Raw genomic sequence first — 16,560 nt, forward strand, 5'->3', positions numbered from 1 at the left:
AAGGGCCAGTCGAAGACCGAGCTCTCTCAGGGACAGAATCAGACAGAGCTCCCTCGTTTTTCATTCTTTCTCTATTCTTAGCTTAGCAAGCTTCTGAGAACTTTCTCTCTATTCTTTTTAGTATAGTTATAATGTAATATATGTAGTAGACTAATAAATCAAGACTTCTGAACATCAGGTCAACATTCTTGCCTCTCTCTTCACCCTGAAGACCCTTGCAATAGTTACAACATTACTATTTAAAACTTCAGTGTCGTATTTGTGCATTTTCTACTTAATAAGTCTTAGTGATGTCAGTTATGGCTCAGAAATAACTAGTGCACATCTTTTTTACCTGAAGCGCTTCCCATGAAGGTAATGCCAGGGGTTTCAAAGGGATTAGTTCCACAAATCCCACTTCATTTACTTACTGTCCTTTGAACATGATGCCAGTTTGTCAGGTAAGCACAGCACCACTGTAATTCCAAAAGGAACTGGCAGTGGGATATGGTGCACATGGCAGAATACTGTTTAGGAGGAGGATGTGCCAGGATGTGCTCTTTTCCAGATGGCCTTGTGAATCTCATATAACCATTGCTTTAATCAGCAAGATGGGAAACCACATGTGAAAAGCCAGTGATGAAACTCAGGTAACCATGATGACCCAATTCTGTAACCTGATAGTTTTCCTAACTTGTATTTCCTTTCGAAATTGTAATTTAATAAGTAACAAAAACAAAATGCATATCTTCATGCAATTTTTTTGTTGATGTTGTTTTTGGAAATGTATATTTAAACTTGGATTTAAAATGGTTTTGCATAATGCTTTAAAAAATATCTTAACGCACTTATTACAGGTAAGAATGCAAAATCATATTTTTATGCCAACCACAGAAATTTTAAAGAATAGCTGCAATGGTATAGACTCAAATACTAAAGAATTCAGCTCATGCTGACATGTTTCAGAACAGTTAGCAGCTGGCCCAGTAGGGCTGGAACCAAGGATGATGTTCACCAACCTTGGGAAAACATTTCCTCACCTGCATTTGGAAAAGTTTGATCATAACACTTTGCTGACTTCGTCATGAAAAAAACTCCATGGCTCCCTCTGAACATGATACTATCAGACCAATGCTGGGACCAAGAGAGAAAAAAATCCAACTAAATGAAAAATAGAATAGAAGGTACACCTTAGTGACACTGAAGACAGTAAAACCAGAACCTGAATTCCCAGTGGCATGTTAATGATCATAAAATCAGTTTCAAAGCACAAGCAAGCAGGATGAATTTTTTATGTGTATTTTTATTCTTTATTCATGGGGTTAAATTGACATTGGCTACCAAAACTTGGCTGAGATGAAAGGTTTAAATGTTTTCTGCTTCAAGAAGCTTTCGCATCAAACTGAACTAAAGCTTATGGTGACTGTGAGCTCTGAGCTACACAGTAGCTGATAATGTTTGTGAATAGTCCTAAAGGTTTTATTGCTTTAACCAACTTTTAATCATGATATTATATAAGGCCTTTATTAGTTTTTTACTTTTATTTGGGATTACATCACAATAACTGTCACTTTATTTCTTAATCTAATGCAAACCTAAGCATGAAAAGACGAATGATTCTAGATTTTAAGTTTTTGTTGCAAATCTGCCTCATTTCCTTCTCAGGAGGTAAGATCTTGCTCTCCCTTTACCCAGAAACACAATTATATGTCTTTTAAATGTCATACGGGCTGATAAACCAGGCACATGATTTCCTACGTAAAATTTCTCTCTTTCCTACTAATAAAGATAAATAAAATATGTCAAGGTATAACTTTCCTTTATTTTCTTAATGCATTTTATCCAAAGAGCATAAAACAATCCCTGTGACAATGAGCACTATAGTAAAAAGACTAACTAACCACAGAGTTCCTAAACTCAGGCCTATTTGCATCATCTGCTGTATCTTGTATAATTAATTTTAAATCCACTTTTGTACAATAGTGTAGCTTTAATACAGTGATGAAGAGTGTCCCTAATACACTAATTTCTAGCCACGGAATTTAGGCAATGTCCTAGAATGCAGAAGATGAATTTGAATCTATGAGAGTTAAAAAGGAAATTAAATTCAGGTCTTTCATTTCCAAAAGCCAACACATCCCTTGCTGTTCTGTAAAGGAAAATTTGTAGATGCTAAATGTCACAACAGGGCTAGTTTTTGCCATTCTGTAGCCAAAGAGTTTAAGGAGGAGAGTTGTTCTCTCCTAACTGCTAGGATATGTAGTGAAATAGAAGAGAGACAGACAGATTGAAAAGATTAAGGCACACTTAACAGAGCCAAGAGGTCTAAGATGTCTGGTTGAGGTTGAAGCTGAACAGTATGACATCAATCTATGAAAATAATAAGAAAAAAAATAGAGGACATTGGTTCAAATGAAATGGGAGAGCTATGGGTAATAGAAAAGTTACGAGTTTGGAAAGAATGGATGCAGGCAATATATTTACTTTCAAATTATATTAAAAAAAACCCCAATTAACTATGTTAATATACTTGAATAAATGAATAAGAAAATGATGGTGGCAAAATAAAAAAATAGTCCAAAAGGTTCCAAGTGGACTTAAGACTGCTAAGTAGTAAATTTCCAAAATTTAGGGCACTTTTTAGCTTTTTGTTAAAATTCAGCATATCACATACTGGAAATTCTACATTATAATATATCCTTTTATTTTCATTCCCAAATATTATTTTAAACTTCATACAGCTGATCAGTCTTATGGAACCCTAGGTACTGCAGTGTCTCCAAAGTTACAATTTATGTCAGCACTTAGGATTTTGAAACCAAAGATACAGGTAAAGTTTTTGCAGTGAAGGATTAAAGTTCCACAGCTTTCTAAGTTTCCTGCTTCAGTCACATTTGGGCCTTAAAAGGTTAAGAGAGAAGAAGAAGAATAAGAATACTGTTTGTGAATTTTGCAGCTCTTTTAAGAACACAAAAAAACAAAAACACAAAACCACAGCTGCTTTTAAGAACACAAAACTAACTCTTCCCTGCAATTCTTCTGAAGTCAGCACAAGATGAATTTGATTCACACAGATTTTATGACCTGAAGATACCAATGGAGCTGGGAGAGGTTTTTTCCCCCATGGCTTACAGAGGAAAAGTTGGGTTTGTTTCTGTTCCAGGACAAGACCTTGGAAACATAAGTATTATTCAGCCTGCTTCATCCTTTATTCAAATTTACCCTTAGGATTATAGAATGCAATGAAGCTGCAGTCCAAAGCAATTAGGTATGAATGATCCATCAAGAAAATTTAATGTAACCCAGTAAATTACATTAAATTAGATTTTTCCTGATCTTAATTATGTTGGAAGCAGAGGAAGTATACACAAGGATCTTATTTCATGGTATGGTGCTTATTTATAACAATTCTTTGGAGGAAAAACCCAATGGTTTCCTAGTAACAGCAGTGACTGATGTACATATGAGTAGATCGATCACAACTTCTGAGAAAAAACTTGCAGTACTAAGCTAAATGAAAAGGAAAAAAAAAAAAGAAGAGAAGAGATCCAGGGATAAGCTTTAAAAGCTCCCTTACTGCTGCTTATTGGGAGATGTTTCTGTTTTAGATTCAGAATTCAAATTCTTAACCAGAAGGCAGGTGCCAACCATTTTTCTTTTCTAAATGAGATAAAGGTCACTCTTTTATTTTCAAATACAAGAATTCAAGGGATTCTGATCTGATGTTCATTGGCTAGAGCACTCATGTCTGATGTACAAGTCCTGTGTTAAAATTCCCCTCTGCCTGTGGGTAAGGTTCAACATTACACTTTCTGTGGAAAACCAGCTGAAAGCACTCCCTTTCTGCTCTGTGCTTACACTGCTGCTCACTGTCCCTCAGTTGAGCCATTGAGACCGCAAAGCTGCTTTGCAGACTGAAGCACTTTGGTCATCTGGTTTGCAAGAGCCCCACAAATCTCTGTGCTGGCAAAGCTGAGGAGCAGCAACAAGCAGCCAAGGGAAGAGATGGCAGGTTTTTCTGAGGCTGGTTTCCCTGCCAGATGGTTTGTTTGGCAAATGATGACCCGTGAGCAATGCGCCACCATCGCCACCAGACTGCTCACAGCTCTCATGCAGGAGCACTTTTGAAACCCCATGATTGATCTTCTCCCATCCAAGATCTAATATAAGTTTATGTTTCTGCAGTACAGTGATTAAAAATTAATAGAACCAGAGGCTCCTGTGTTTCAGCTTCTGTTGCAGGCCTTTAATTACTTTATACGAGATAGCCATTAGGTAAAAATAAAGACATTTGCAGCTGCACAGCAAGCTTTCATCTGGGATTTCTTAACCTCTGAACAGATGACTTTACAAACAAAAGGATGTACTTCTAATGCATTTCTGTTTTTCTGGGTAAGAGTAATAAATTTGTTTTTGAAAATAAAATTTTGTATTTCCATTTCTAAGATTATGAGCACAAAATTGAAGTCATTAAATTAAAGCCAATTGGATGTCTTTATTAGTATTTTGTTTTGTATTTGGGAGTCTCTGAGACTTTACGATTCCAAGAGTTCTGCAATTGCTATAGATGTCTCTATAAATGCTACAGAAATACTTCTGCTCAAAAGAAATTTCTATGAATCAATCAGTACAGGCTAAGAATAAATTAAGTGAATCAATTGCTCCATTGTAAAGCAGTTGTTTCTTTTTAGAAATATTAATTGGAAAATTCTATTGTTCACAATAAACAGAACACCCTGGGAAGCAGGGAAACAGAGACAGATGAGATTTTATCATTGCAAAACAGGGTAGTGCAAGAAGGTGGAAAAAACCCAATTAGATAACAGATGTTTCAAGAACGAAACGTTAGTAAGAAGGAGTTAGCTCTGTGTTGTTTCCTCACACAATTCTCATTGGACTAAACGCAACTCTTGAGCCAGAAAAGTTCCCAAAACTAGTACCAGTCTTTAATCTAGATGTGTATTCTCCAAGGACTTTCCCAACAGCAGTGAAAGCTCCTATTTATGCCAGAGGAGGCCCAGAGATTGTACTGAGGATATTGTTTGAATGGGAAACTTGTCTCAAAGTGCTTCAACCTCTGATATTCTTTGCAGCATTTTTGTTAGGACACAGGACAGAGTGGGAAAGGCACTGTAGCTATGCACTGAAATCCCACTAGGGAAAATTAAACTCTTACTGAAAATAATTAAATTTTTATGCTGCTTATTTCAGATGGAAGCTTTTATCCTCTAAGAGCTTTTGTTGCAAAGAAAGAGACTTCATATTTTATTCTGGATAAAGAAAAAAAATTTCTCCAAAAAACCCCTGTACTTCGGTCTCAAATCAGTTAAGTGGCTATTATTGCATCAAAAAGGATACTTTCATTTAAGGCAGAAAACAAATGATTGCTGCTATCCTATTTATAAATTGATACTGGTTAAAATTCTGCCAAGTCTCTGTATTGAATATACAGTGTCTTCTACTGAGCTACTGATGACAAAGCAGCTTTTCCTTTTCTGCTGTTAGATGATTGGAATAACTAAAGCAAAGTTTCATAGCAGGACAAACTGCTACAAAGCAAAACATTTATTTTGCAGTAATGATGCAGTTGGATTGGAAGGGCATTAATTGGTACAGCAATTATTATGCTGTCACTCACAAAAAGATGCAATGGAAGGCAGCAGATGGAAACTGAAAAACAGCATAAACTACATTACAGCATATTGATTTCCATATACTTATTGAAAGCGAAACTGTGGGCCTGTTTCAGTTCCAAATAAAGAAAAACAAATTTTCCTTTGAATTTAACTGCAGTTGGAATAAAAACTCCAGGGAACACAGCTGGGCTCCAACTTTCATGTACTCTAAAATAATTTTAGATTTAATTCCATCAGATACATATATCTTTCTGAAGGAAGAAAGAATATCAAAACCCTAATTTTTGGGACAGATTTTTAAGAAAATGGTTTAGTTTGTTTATTATAAATACTTTTGAAGAAAACTAATTTAAATTGAGAATAAAATGCATAGGAAATATATGAAGAGAATGAATGACAAACTCTTACCCTCCCCCCTTTCAAAATATTTATTTTCCATTCTTAATTGAAAAATAGTTTCATTTTCCTCAGAATTTGAAATCAAAATAGTAACTTTTTAAACTGTACAGCATCAAGATTAGTAAGTACCAGAGCAGATACATATTTGTTACAGAGCCATATCACTTTCCTGAATTGGAAGACTATTATTTAACTTAAAAGTCTTTGGCATTGTCATTAAGTCCTCCTCTAGAAAAGAAGGAGCTTTACTTATGCATGCAGAAGAGACTGCAGGATTGCCAGTTTAAGACCAGCACATTTACAATATGCTGATTTTCAACATTCCAATCTTGGCACAATAATGCTGGAGTTTTGTGAAGACCATGTCTACATGTCAATATTTTGAAACACAGAAAAATTGTTTCAATACCTACAATGCTAATTGCTTGTAAATATTATGCACAGGAAAAACAAGCATTATTTCATCTGTATCCCTATCTAAAATAGCAGCTATTTAAAAGCAGTATCTTGAAAGGTGTAATTAAAGCCAGTGTATTGACTGAAGGCCAGGTTGGCTTAATTGCTGCTGTGTTTTTCTGGGAAGTGTTTTTAAATACTTGCTGTCCTGCTGCACTTAACCTGTGAATCACCTACTTAGACTATCACAAGTTGATGTAGCTCCTGTGGTCGAAATATTAGAACATCAATCACATCTTTCTCAAGAATGAGTAGGTTTATCTTGCTCTCTACTTTTAATTGGTTTCCATTAAGATTTTTTTCCCCTAATAATGCATTTAGGTGTGTTTATAAAGAAAGGAGACATATATAAATCCCTACTACCTATCTCCATCCAGGGTAGGGAAAAGAAAATTATTTACACATCTCACATTACCCAATAGCCTTTTCCATTTTTGCTCATGTTTCTCCTGCCAAAATCTGACACATATTTGTAAAAACTGATCTATTTTGCATATGATATCTCTTTGACTGGTGCTCTTCTACTTATTATCTATAACTGTAGGCCTGTGTGCCTGAACTTCAAGGAGATTAAGTAAAAGAAATTGGAGCAGCAATTTTTGTAGTTCTGTGCTCTGAGCCAATGTGCAGGTAAGCATAACAAGCTTGTAGTTAGCTTTCTTATATTGTCTTCCATACAAAGACCACACCAGCCCTTGCAGAGATTAATTAATTTTGTCTTTGCAGCTTTTTGCACTTGTGCTAATGTTGGAGTACTAAACCAGCCCCCTCTCACCCTCTGTCCTGAGTCCAGCTCTTCAACTATGCCAACACAGTCGAAAATGGTTCAATCATGCTCCCACTTGACATGAAATTAGGCTAAGGTCCAAATTTGCTACAAAACAAACATCATTTTCCAGCTGAAGACTCTCAAAAAGAAGGATTTCTTAGTTTGGTTTCATGGATTCTATAGAAGAGAAACTTTATGCAGTGATAATTTGAATTTTTAGTTTATTGATTTAAAAGTATTTTTCAGGGAACCCTGATAGCCTTGCATTGAGCAGCCTCATCTTGCAACCCAAACCATTCTGTAAGACAATGAAATACTTTATTCTCAGTAATTTTACTGGTGAGAGAAAAAATTCCCCTATTTAAAAAAAAAAATCAATTAAAGAAAGTGTTGAGCTGCTCTTCCTGACTTGCACTAAGTTAGGAGAGTTGCAGGTTTCTCTGAACCATTACCCAGATGATCCAAAATTTGTGTGTATGGAGAAGTTACCATGGTCCAGGCTTTTGTTTTGTACTGTAAGATCCAGGCATCACGACCTTGAGGGAAAGCTTTTGAGAGGAAATGTGGGCAGTTTAGCACTAAAATGTATCAAAATGCCAGCAAGTTAATTAACAGCAAATAAAATCTTGAATGAGTGCCCTAACAAAGCTCCCTGAAAAGGCTGAGTACTTTGTCCAAGATGGCCCAATTCATTCTTTAAACCACAGGCTCAGTCAACCAGAAACTAATATAAAACCTAATATAAAACATCTCCACATAAGCTGTAAAATCAAGGTTCATAATGAGAATGCTGGCTGTTTCTGAACTTGTGCCTGTGCCAAGTAAATTTATTTCATTCACCACAAAAGTAAACAAAGACTAAGCATTTTTATACATAATGCATATAGTTTCACTTTCCTATTCAAGCTCAAAACTCAATGAGCTTTTAAACAGAAACTTCACAAAGCAGACTTCACAAATACATACATAATGTATGCATTACCTATGTGTGTTGGTAATTCTAAGGAAAAAAAAAGGTAGAGGAGAAATTTCTGAAAGTGACAATTTCCTTCACTCCAAGGAACATTTGAATGAGATCCAATTGCAAAATGCAAGAAATAACAAGAAAAGAATGCTCTGATCCTAAGTGCATATGGGAAAGGCTAAAGTAGGAGGAAGAGACAACAGCTAGGGAAAACTCCAAGAAGGAAATTATTTTAGTGTTTATTTTGTATCATGGAGACATAACAAATCAACAAAAGAAAATACTCTGAAAAATTAACCTACTCCTGGAATAATTGAAAAGCAGGAAGAATATAAAGCTAGTAAAAAAACCCAAATGTGAAGGATAGATAAAATTGTGTGAATTGAGTTACTTTTTCTTAAATAGTTTTCTGCAATATCTAAGTAAGTAGAGCTCCACACTTGGCTATCTGCTTTTGACTCCTGGGCAGAGCATGAAGTCATTATGACAGCCAACTGATGGTAAATGTCTGGGCAGAAACTGGAGTATAATTTATTTTACATCTTTGCAATGTACATGTACCAGAATAATTTAACTGGTAACTATGTATGTAGTGTCATCATCCTGGTTTACCAATTTGTTAGCTCTGTGTTCATTTTTCCCTTCCTCAAAATGTTGTGTTTTTATTACAGCCAAACTAAATGCCCCTTCAAAAGAGAGATTTTATCAGATAGATTGTTAAAAAAATCAATGCCTAAATTTATCACTGATGTAACAGAAAGCATCTTACTGAAAAATTCAATGTAAAAATGCAAATTTATACATTGCATATCACTTTGATGATAGGAATATGTCACTGTTAAATATTTATTGCATTTCAAATCATGTTGACATTTCCCCTTGGATACACTATTCCAGAAAACTCTATACAGGCCTGATGAAATTCAACTGATACTACAGAGAAGGAGTGAAACAGTGAAATTCTAATTTAATATTAGAATATCTAAAGCAAAATGAAGGAAAAAATTACTTACATCAATGAAAAGTGTGTAGTGTGGGGACAGTATACTCCTTTGAAAAGGGGGTACTATTGCAGGTACTATTGATTGATCAGTACTGTTTAATCTTGTGGCTGTTATAATTCTGCTGATCTTTATACTGACCAATATTTCCTGGCCTGGTAGTATTTTCATTATAAACACTCCATTCACAAAGATTTATCACTAGCCTATAAAAAATATTGCCATAAAATGAAACTCAGCACATGAGGTCTGAGAACACAGTCAGAGAGCAAATTTGGTCTGACAGGATGGAGGGAATGTGTTTTTCACCACAATTTATGTAAGCAAAATACAGCCTTGATTGTAAAAAAAAAACCTAAAAAATAGAGAAAAATTGGCAGGCAGTACAGCTTACATTGCTTAACACAGGGAAAATGGGGATAAAAGATTTATGCCAGCTGAAGTGGATATCTATTCTAGAAAAACTATATTTAAAAGACAATTTTATTATGTGAGTAGAACATGAGAACTAAACATGTCTAAAACAAAGTCTAAGACATGCAGGTGGTACATCTGAGCCCTTCCTTTTGCACTCCCAGCCAGTTTCTTTGCACACCTGAAGAGCCAGGGAGATTAATGTTAGCAAAACTAATCCTTATCAAAAAAAAAAAGGACACAAAAAAGGAAAATCAAATTGCAAAACATGTTTTATGAATGTTTGGTTTCCACTGTGGGGTCAGATCTGCTCCACTTCTGGGCTGGAAATGGATCTGAGATGTAACAGGACCATCATTTTAGCATCAGCTGTGCCTGAGATTACCTCAGCAAATGGTTGCACTGCAGATCCAGTCCTGTTTGCGCCATGCTAGAGCTTCTCGCTGCACAAAGCAGCAGAATTCATCATCTGCTTTTGATCATTTTCCTCTGCCTCTGCTATAAAACTCAGTCACTCCATTACTGTGCTTCCACTGAAGGAAGTTCCCTGAGGACAAAGTGCCATTCAAACTGCAGACAATGTTGTCCAAGAACAGGAAAAAGTCTTGGACTCTGGTAAAATGCCTTTCCTTCAAGGAACTTTGTATTTATGTTGTAACACAGGGAGTTAGCCTTGCTTGTGTGTATTTTGCTGGGAATAGAAGGAGGAGGGTGGTTTGTGGGAGATAAAAAACACCTTTTCCAGTTTGATAAAATGAGATATTTAAACTGACTAAAGATATTCCATTTTTTTTTCTGCCACCTATGAGAAAAATTCAGAGAAGTTCTCACATTAATATATGCAGGGATGAAACACAGCTTTCAGAACTTCTACCTTTCCCCTTTCACTTTTTTACCCATGTATTAAAAACATTTAATAAACCATTTGTTATTCAGATTTGGGGTCTCTGTGAAATAATTTTCTATGAAATTGTCCTTAGAAGTATTCTCTAGAAGACATTAATGTTATTTCAAGCTGCAACTAGATAGTAATAGTAGATGCCATGTAAAAGTGAAATATTGTATTAGCTGATAATTAGCTCCCTGGAAATATTAAAAAGTTTCCTGAAACACTTGAAGGCAGGAAGTCATGCCTCTCCCCCAATACTAAAGTAGAAGTGATTTTTATTCTTTTTAAAGTGCAATTTGAAATTATAGACTGTCCTAAATAAGACTTGAGACAGCAGGCATAGCACACAAAAAATACAGAAATGGATTTTATGACACGCATTTGAGGTATATTTTGAGGTGTTTGGTAGTAGCCACTGCAAGTGGTTGGACAGTTTATGAAATGGATGGAATAAAGGAAAGGTTTCTGTCTGTACTGACTGCAACAGCACTCTGAGTTCTTTTGTTCCTTGCAGAGATTGCATATAGAAAATATGTGGCAATAAGGCAGTTCACAGAGACGAAACAAATTATTTTTCTCTATAATTTATTCTCTAAAAAAAAGAAGTTTATTGATTTTTAGATTATATAAGTTTAATTGGAATAAAGTAGATGTCTAAAACATCAATGAAGCACTCAGGAAAGTTAATCCATTTTTCATGACTCTATAAATAATTTCTTCTAGCTGTAAAAGCCTTCAATTACCCACCAGGAAATCAAAAACAATGGTTCTAATTCACTGAGGGATGCAAGTGATGTTATTTTGCCTTTTTTTTTCCCCTGAAAGGGAATTCACTGTGATTCAGTGTGAACAAACTGTGCCATTTTTATCACACTTGTGTAACAGTAGAGGAAATGAGTGGAGGTAAATCTGGTAAGGGGTGTCAAGCAACTTGGTCTGCTTGTTTCTGGAGATGGGAGGAGTCCCTTTTCCTTTTTCATACAACAGAAGAAACAACTTAAACCAATGCACTTCCTTCCACACCCATATCCCCCAACAACAAGCAAATAAACAGAATATGAAAACCAATGATAATAGTAAAAAGCACAGAAAATACCACCCACGTGCCTTCCCTGGAAGATGATTATTAAAATTGTAAATAGTCTGTCCTGTGTTTTGCTTTTTTCCATTCCTTATCTGAGGATGGCTTTTTGTTAGCATTCCTTATGTGGCCTCTCAAATCACAGAAGCTGTTTGAGCAGCTCAGCAGCAGTCCCTTCAAAAGATTTCCTTAATTCCAGCTGCTGGGAGAAGAGTCCTGACAAACCCAGTGGAACGATCTGCTGAAGCAGTAAGGGGTAGAGAACTATCACCTCCTAAATGACATTCATCCTGTCCTCTCCCACTGCCTGTTAGTTAAGTGTTACTAAAGCAAGGCAGGAAATGACAAGAAAGCGTGCCCACAGCACAAGACAATAAGCAGCAATCATATCAGAACATGGCATGTACAAAGTAATTACACTTCCTACAGACATTTGGAAAAAAGAGTGTGACATTAAAGGAAGGCACTTTACTGATGGCAATTTTGCCATTGGCTTTAACTGGAAAGAACTGTAACACAGATTTTAAATTCATTATGAATGTCTGCAGTTGTAGCACACAGGTAAGAGATGCTGAGGTGAACAAAGAGGAATTAATCTCGCAGAAGGGTTGAATGTTACAGATATTGGGGGTTGGTAGCAGTTTAGCTAACAGCAAGATGGATAGCATGGAGCCATCAGCAATAGAAGGGAAAGAAAAATAGTATAGAGGATCCACTTCCCAGTTCCTGAATGAAATCTCTGGAATTTTTTACATGTGGCTACACCATCCAGTGCTCCAGTCATTTTCAGCTATTGGTGGTCACACAGAGGCATGTGAAATCCAGAAACTGCAGCTCAGACACAAAAGAGATTCAAACCAGCTTCTGCCACCACGGCTTGCTGCCTTCTGTGCTATTATTTTCCCTTTCAGTGCCTATTATAGCAGAGCAGCACATAATGTGGAAGCATACAGTATGAGACAGGATTCCTGAGTTATGGCACTACTTCTCCATGAACACTGCAAAAATTATTACCTTGCATGTAAATTTTTTGGTTTACTAGTACAGCTCTAAAAGGAGGAAAGTGAATAATGGAATACAAGTAGCTTTCTGTCTGGACAAAAAAATGTGAATTTAGAGAGCTGAAAATCAGCAGTGATTTAAAAGGAAGTTGAAGTATGAATTCAGCAGAAATGACAACTCTGCAGGTACCATACCTGGTGAAACATGATCTCATACTTTTACACTATGGCAAAATGGCAGCTTGCAAAACTGTGTGGTATGAGGTACCAGCTTCAGGTTGTAAGAGTAAAGCCAAAATAAAATTATACATATATATATTCTCTATTTTAAGAGTACAATTTAAAGGGAAACAACTAATAAAACAAATTTAAAAAATAAAACCAAACAAATAAAAAATAAAAAACTCAACAAATAAAAAAATCCCAACCCCTCTAAAAACAATTTCATAAAGCAAATTACTTTTACCACTTTTTCCAATTTATGTCTTTATAGCGTACTCCTCCCTGGAGCAATAATAATTAAAAATTAGAAATTGTGAGAACTTTTACTCGTTACTTTTTATACAGAACAAAGCAGTAATGTGTATTCCTTAGCTGAGTCCTCAGGCTGAGGTGTGAGATAACTCTTATGGAACAGGTATGCTATTAACCAAATATAGATGAGTATTTATTCCACAGACAGAAAAAGAACTAAAACCTTTCATGTTATAGCTCACACCAGTGATGACTGCACTATCCTGATTATTCAGGACACTGATTCTGCATCACAAAATCACCGTATTTACATCCTATTGCTAGAACTTGCAGTTAAAATAATTTTCTTTATATAGTGTTGCAGCTGCAGAGATAAGCACCACTAAAACACAGAAGAGGGAGCATTCTGTGATTCTTGGAGACCTTTGTCTCTCCCATGATCTTTGCATTCTTATAAGGTTTTATATTTTCCTTCATAAGTGGGAGAATGGGATCCAGTTAGCTATTTCCACTTATGTCTCTTTGCAATGAATATTTAATGAAACACAGCAATGGCTACAGAAGCCTCTAAAGCAGCTCAGAAATTGAGGTACTACCTCAAAATGTCTGCCAGTCACTACAACAATATCTGGCTTTATAAATGCACTTTGAAAAAACAAAATGAAACAAGCATTTTTTGCCTTTTGAGAATAACGGTATACTAACAAAGGAAAATTTTGGGATGTGAAATCTGTCTGTCCATTTACCTTAGAGGATAATCTGGAACTGAATTTAAAATGAGACTGAGGAGCTATCTAAATTTTAGAAGATATTCAGACCTGCTTCTGAGGGCTGTGAACCATATGCTTTAAACCTATAAATGTGCTTCTCAGACAATACCATGGGATTTCCAAAGAAGCAATGAGCAAGGGGAAATCCAATTTTTATGTCTTTGGTAGAATGACTAAATAGCAATGACTCAGGCAACTGGACCATCATGATCCATTACAGAGCCATCCTATCCCTACTAAATTGTTACTTTAAGAGCAAAAATGAGAAAACATTAGCAGCAAGGAACACAAAATGCAGTGTTGCTGTTTGTACTGACATGCTATTATTTGTCTTCATTTTAGTAATTAATTGCTTTGAAAAAGCAGCAGAGGTGTATTAAAACATCTTGAATTTCCTCCTCCCCAAAAGCAAAGAAAAAAGAGGAAAGAAGAGAAGAGAAGAGAAGAGAAGAGAAGAGAAGAGAAGAGAAGAGAAGAGAAGAGAAGAGAAGAGAAGAGAAAAAAGAAAATAAAAATGAAAAAAAAAAGAAAAAAGAAGGAAAAGAAAAGAAAAGAAAAGAAAAGAAAAGAAAAGAAAAGAAAAGAAAAGAAAAGAAAAGAAAAGAAAAGAAAAGAAAAGAAAAGAAAAGAAAAGAAAAGAAAAGAAAACTGAAAAACCTCTGCATGCTGTTTTATGCGACAGCACCTTTACAAGAAGTGGGCTGGGGGAAAAGGAAGCATTACCTTAGTACTTTAACTTTGAACTGAGTAAAATAGGCAAATAGCATTCTTTCTAAGTTTAAGAACAGTGGCACCATCTGACAGAAAGCTTTTCCTCCTTTCCTCAAAGTAGAATTCAGTTTTTGATTTACTGAGCATCACCTTTTGATCAAAGACTTTACATCTACTGTAGTCACTTCTGTGATTTCACACAAAATCCTTTCCAGTTCTTTTGATGCCCTATTTTTGCCTAACAAGAGCCTAATATGCACATATCTTTAACTTACCAACTAGAAGCTATGAAACCAGTGAGAATAATTTCAAATTATGATCAATATGAAATCACTAAGACGGTCTGCCCCTTGCTCAATCCACCTGTGATGTAGGAGGAATAGGGCTGGGAGGATTCCAGCTTTCTAATCTTTCTGCCTGGGATGCCATGCAGAGGGTAAAGCTCTCTTTTCATTATTCTGCAGTAACAGCAATCACTGTGCTGCCGGCTTTGTGCTCAAAGGTAAAAGCACATGGATGGAGTACAGTCCTTTTCTAGTCACAAAAGGGAGCACCTCTTCAAACAGAGCCTCTCTTATTTTCCTCCCATTAGCATCACCTTGTAATGGCTCTAACTCCTGCCTAACTAGAAACAACTAGAAAGCAGATTTATTACAGTAGGACTTGTCTGCAAATTAAATGATATTAAATGTGCATTTCCCAAGAGAGGTAGAATTTGTGATGATTTTTTCAAATCATGATGGCTGATATAAAGTATTTATTAGAATTTTCTTTCCTGTGTCTCCCTCAATTCTGCTATTTAATTTATTTTTGTCTCTATATGCAACATTTATTATTATATATTGGCTTAGGAAGGTTGGTTTTCTTTTTAGAAAAACCTAAACAGCAAATAAAAAAACAACCTAGCCACCTGCCCCCTGCAAATATTATTTGCAGATGACAGTCTTTTTACAAATAATTTTAATTTGATAAATAATAAAAGAGATATAGTTATTTTTTAAAATTTTGAGAAATATTAATTTTAATATTAAATTAAAGTATTATTTTATTAAAAAATTAAATATTGTCAAGCAACAGATGGTGCAAAACTTTTTGATGAGAAGATCACATATAAATTTTTTAAGGCTTCCTACAACCCCCATTTCTATATTTCCATATCATGTTTTTTAAGTTCATCAGCAATATCATGCATAAATGTTTTTCATTAAGCATTAGAGAGTGATTTACGGAAAATGGAAGATCTAATGTCACAAATCTTAAAAATATTGTAGTAGATCTTGAATGTTTTTGAAGTTTAGTATTTCATTATTTTTTACCATAGAAGGTAGGATTTATTTCTTTGTTGGATTATTTAATATACCTAGACTGTCTCAGGTAAAAAAACCACTCTTCCTCTACTATGTGTTCCTCAAGAGCCCATACATTTAAAAGGGGACTTGATAAAAAAGGATGCTTTATAGAGCATAAACTAAATATTATTGAGGGAAATGAAGAGAAATATATGGAAGTATAGCAAGCTGTGACACACCGTTAACCATTTTATCACCTGTAATGTGTCTTGCTGGACTCCTTTGGCTATTTACCTGTCTTAGAAACTCTAAATAAATCCATTTTTTTTAACTGGTGCTTTATCAGCTGGAATACCATTGCTGCTTAAAAGATTTTAATATCTCAGCTCCATTTATCACAGCTGCTGTCATGTCACAGCACTTAGCAGAACGTCCTACTGTCATATGAGAAGTTAGCACACCTGCTGAAAACTGTGAATATTAATTGACTGTATCACAATGCAAGTTTTTTTCATGCACCAGAAAAGTGTATAATTTGGATATAAAGCATCTGGATGAGAACGACCTGGTCTGACCTAAAACCTGGAATTTTTTTCCCCCCAAGAGATTTAATTTCCTGATAAAACACTACTCTATTATATTTCACATTCAGTTGCACTTTTTGCCAAACCAAGTTTTGCTGAGAAATAATTAGCCAAAATCTCTCTCTTGTTTAAACATTCTTGAT

At 35.3% G+C, this 16,560-nt stretch overlaps 1 protein-coding gene across 1 annotated transcript in view; it reads right to left on the reverse strand.

Moving 5' to 3' along the window:
- DOK6 (docking protein 6) overlaps positions 1 to 16,560 on the reverse strand; it is a 257,083-nt gene that overhangs the window by 11,930 nt on the left and 228,593 nt on the right. The window lies entirely within an intron of this gene.

Source organism: Zonotrichia leucophrys, chromosome 2 (assembly GCF_028769735.1).
Source record: "Zonotrichia leucophrys gambelii isolate GWCS_2022_RI chromosome 2, RI_Zleu_2.0, whole genome shotgun sequence".
Lineage (NCBI taxonomy): Eukaryota > Metazoa > Chordata > Aves > Passeriformes > Passerellidae > Zonotrichia > Zonotrichia leucophrys.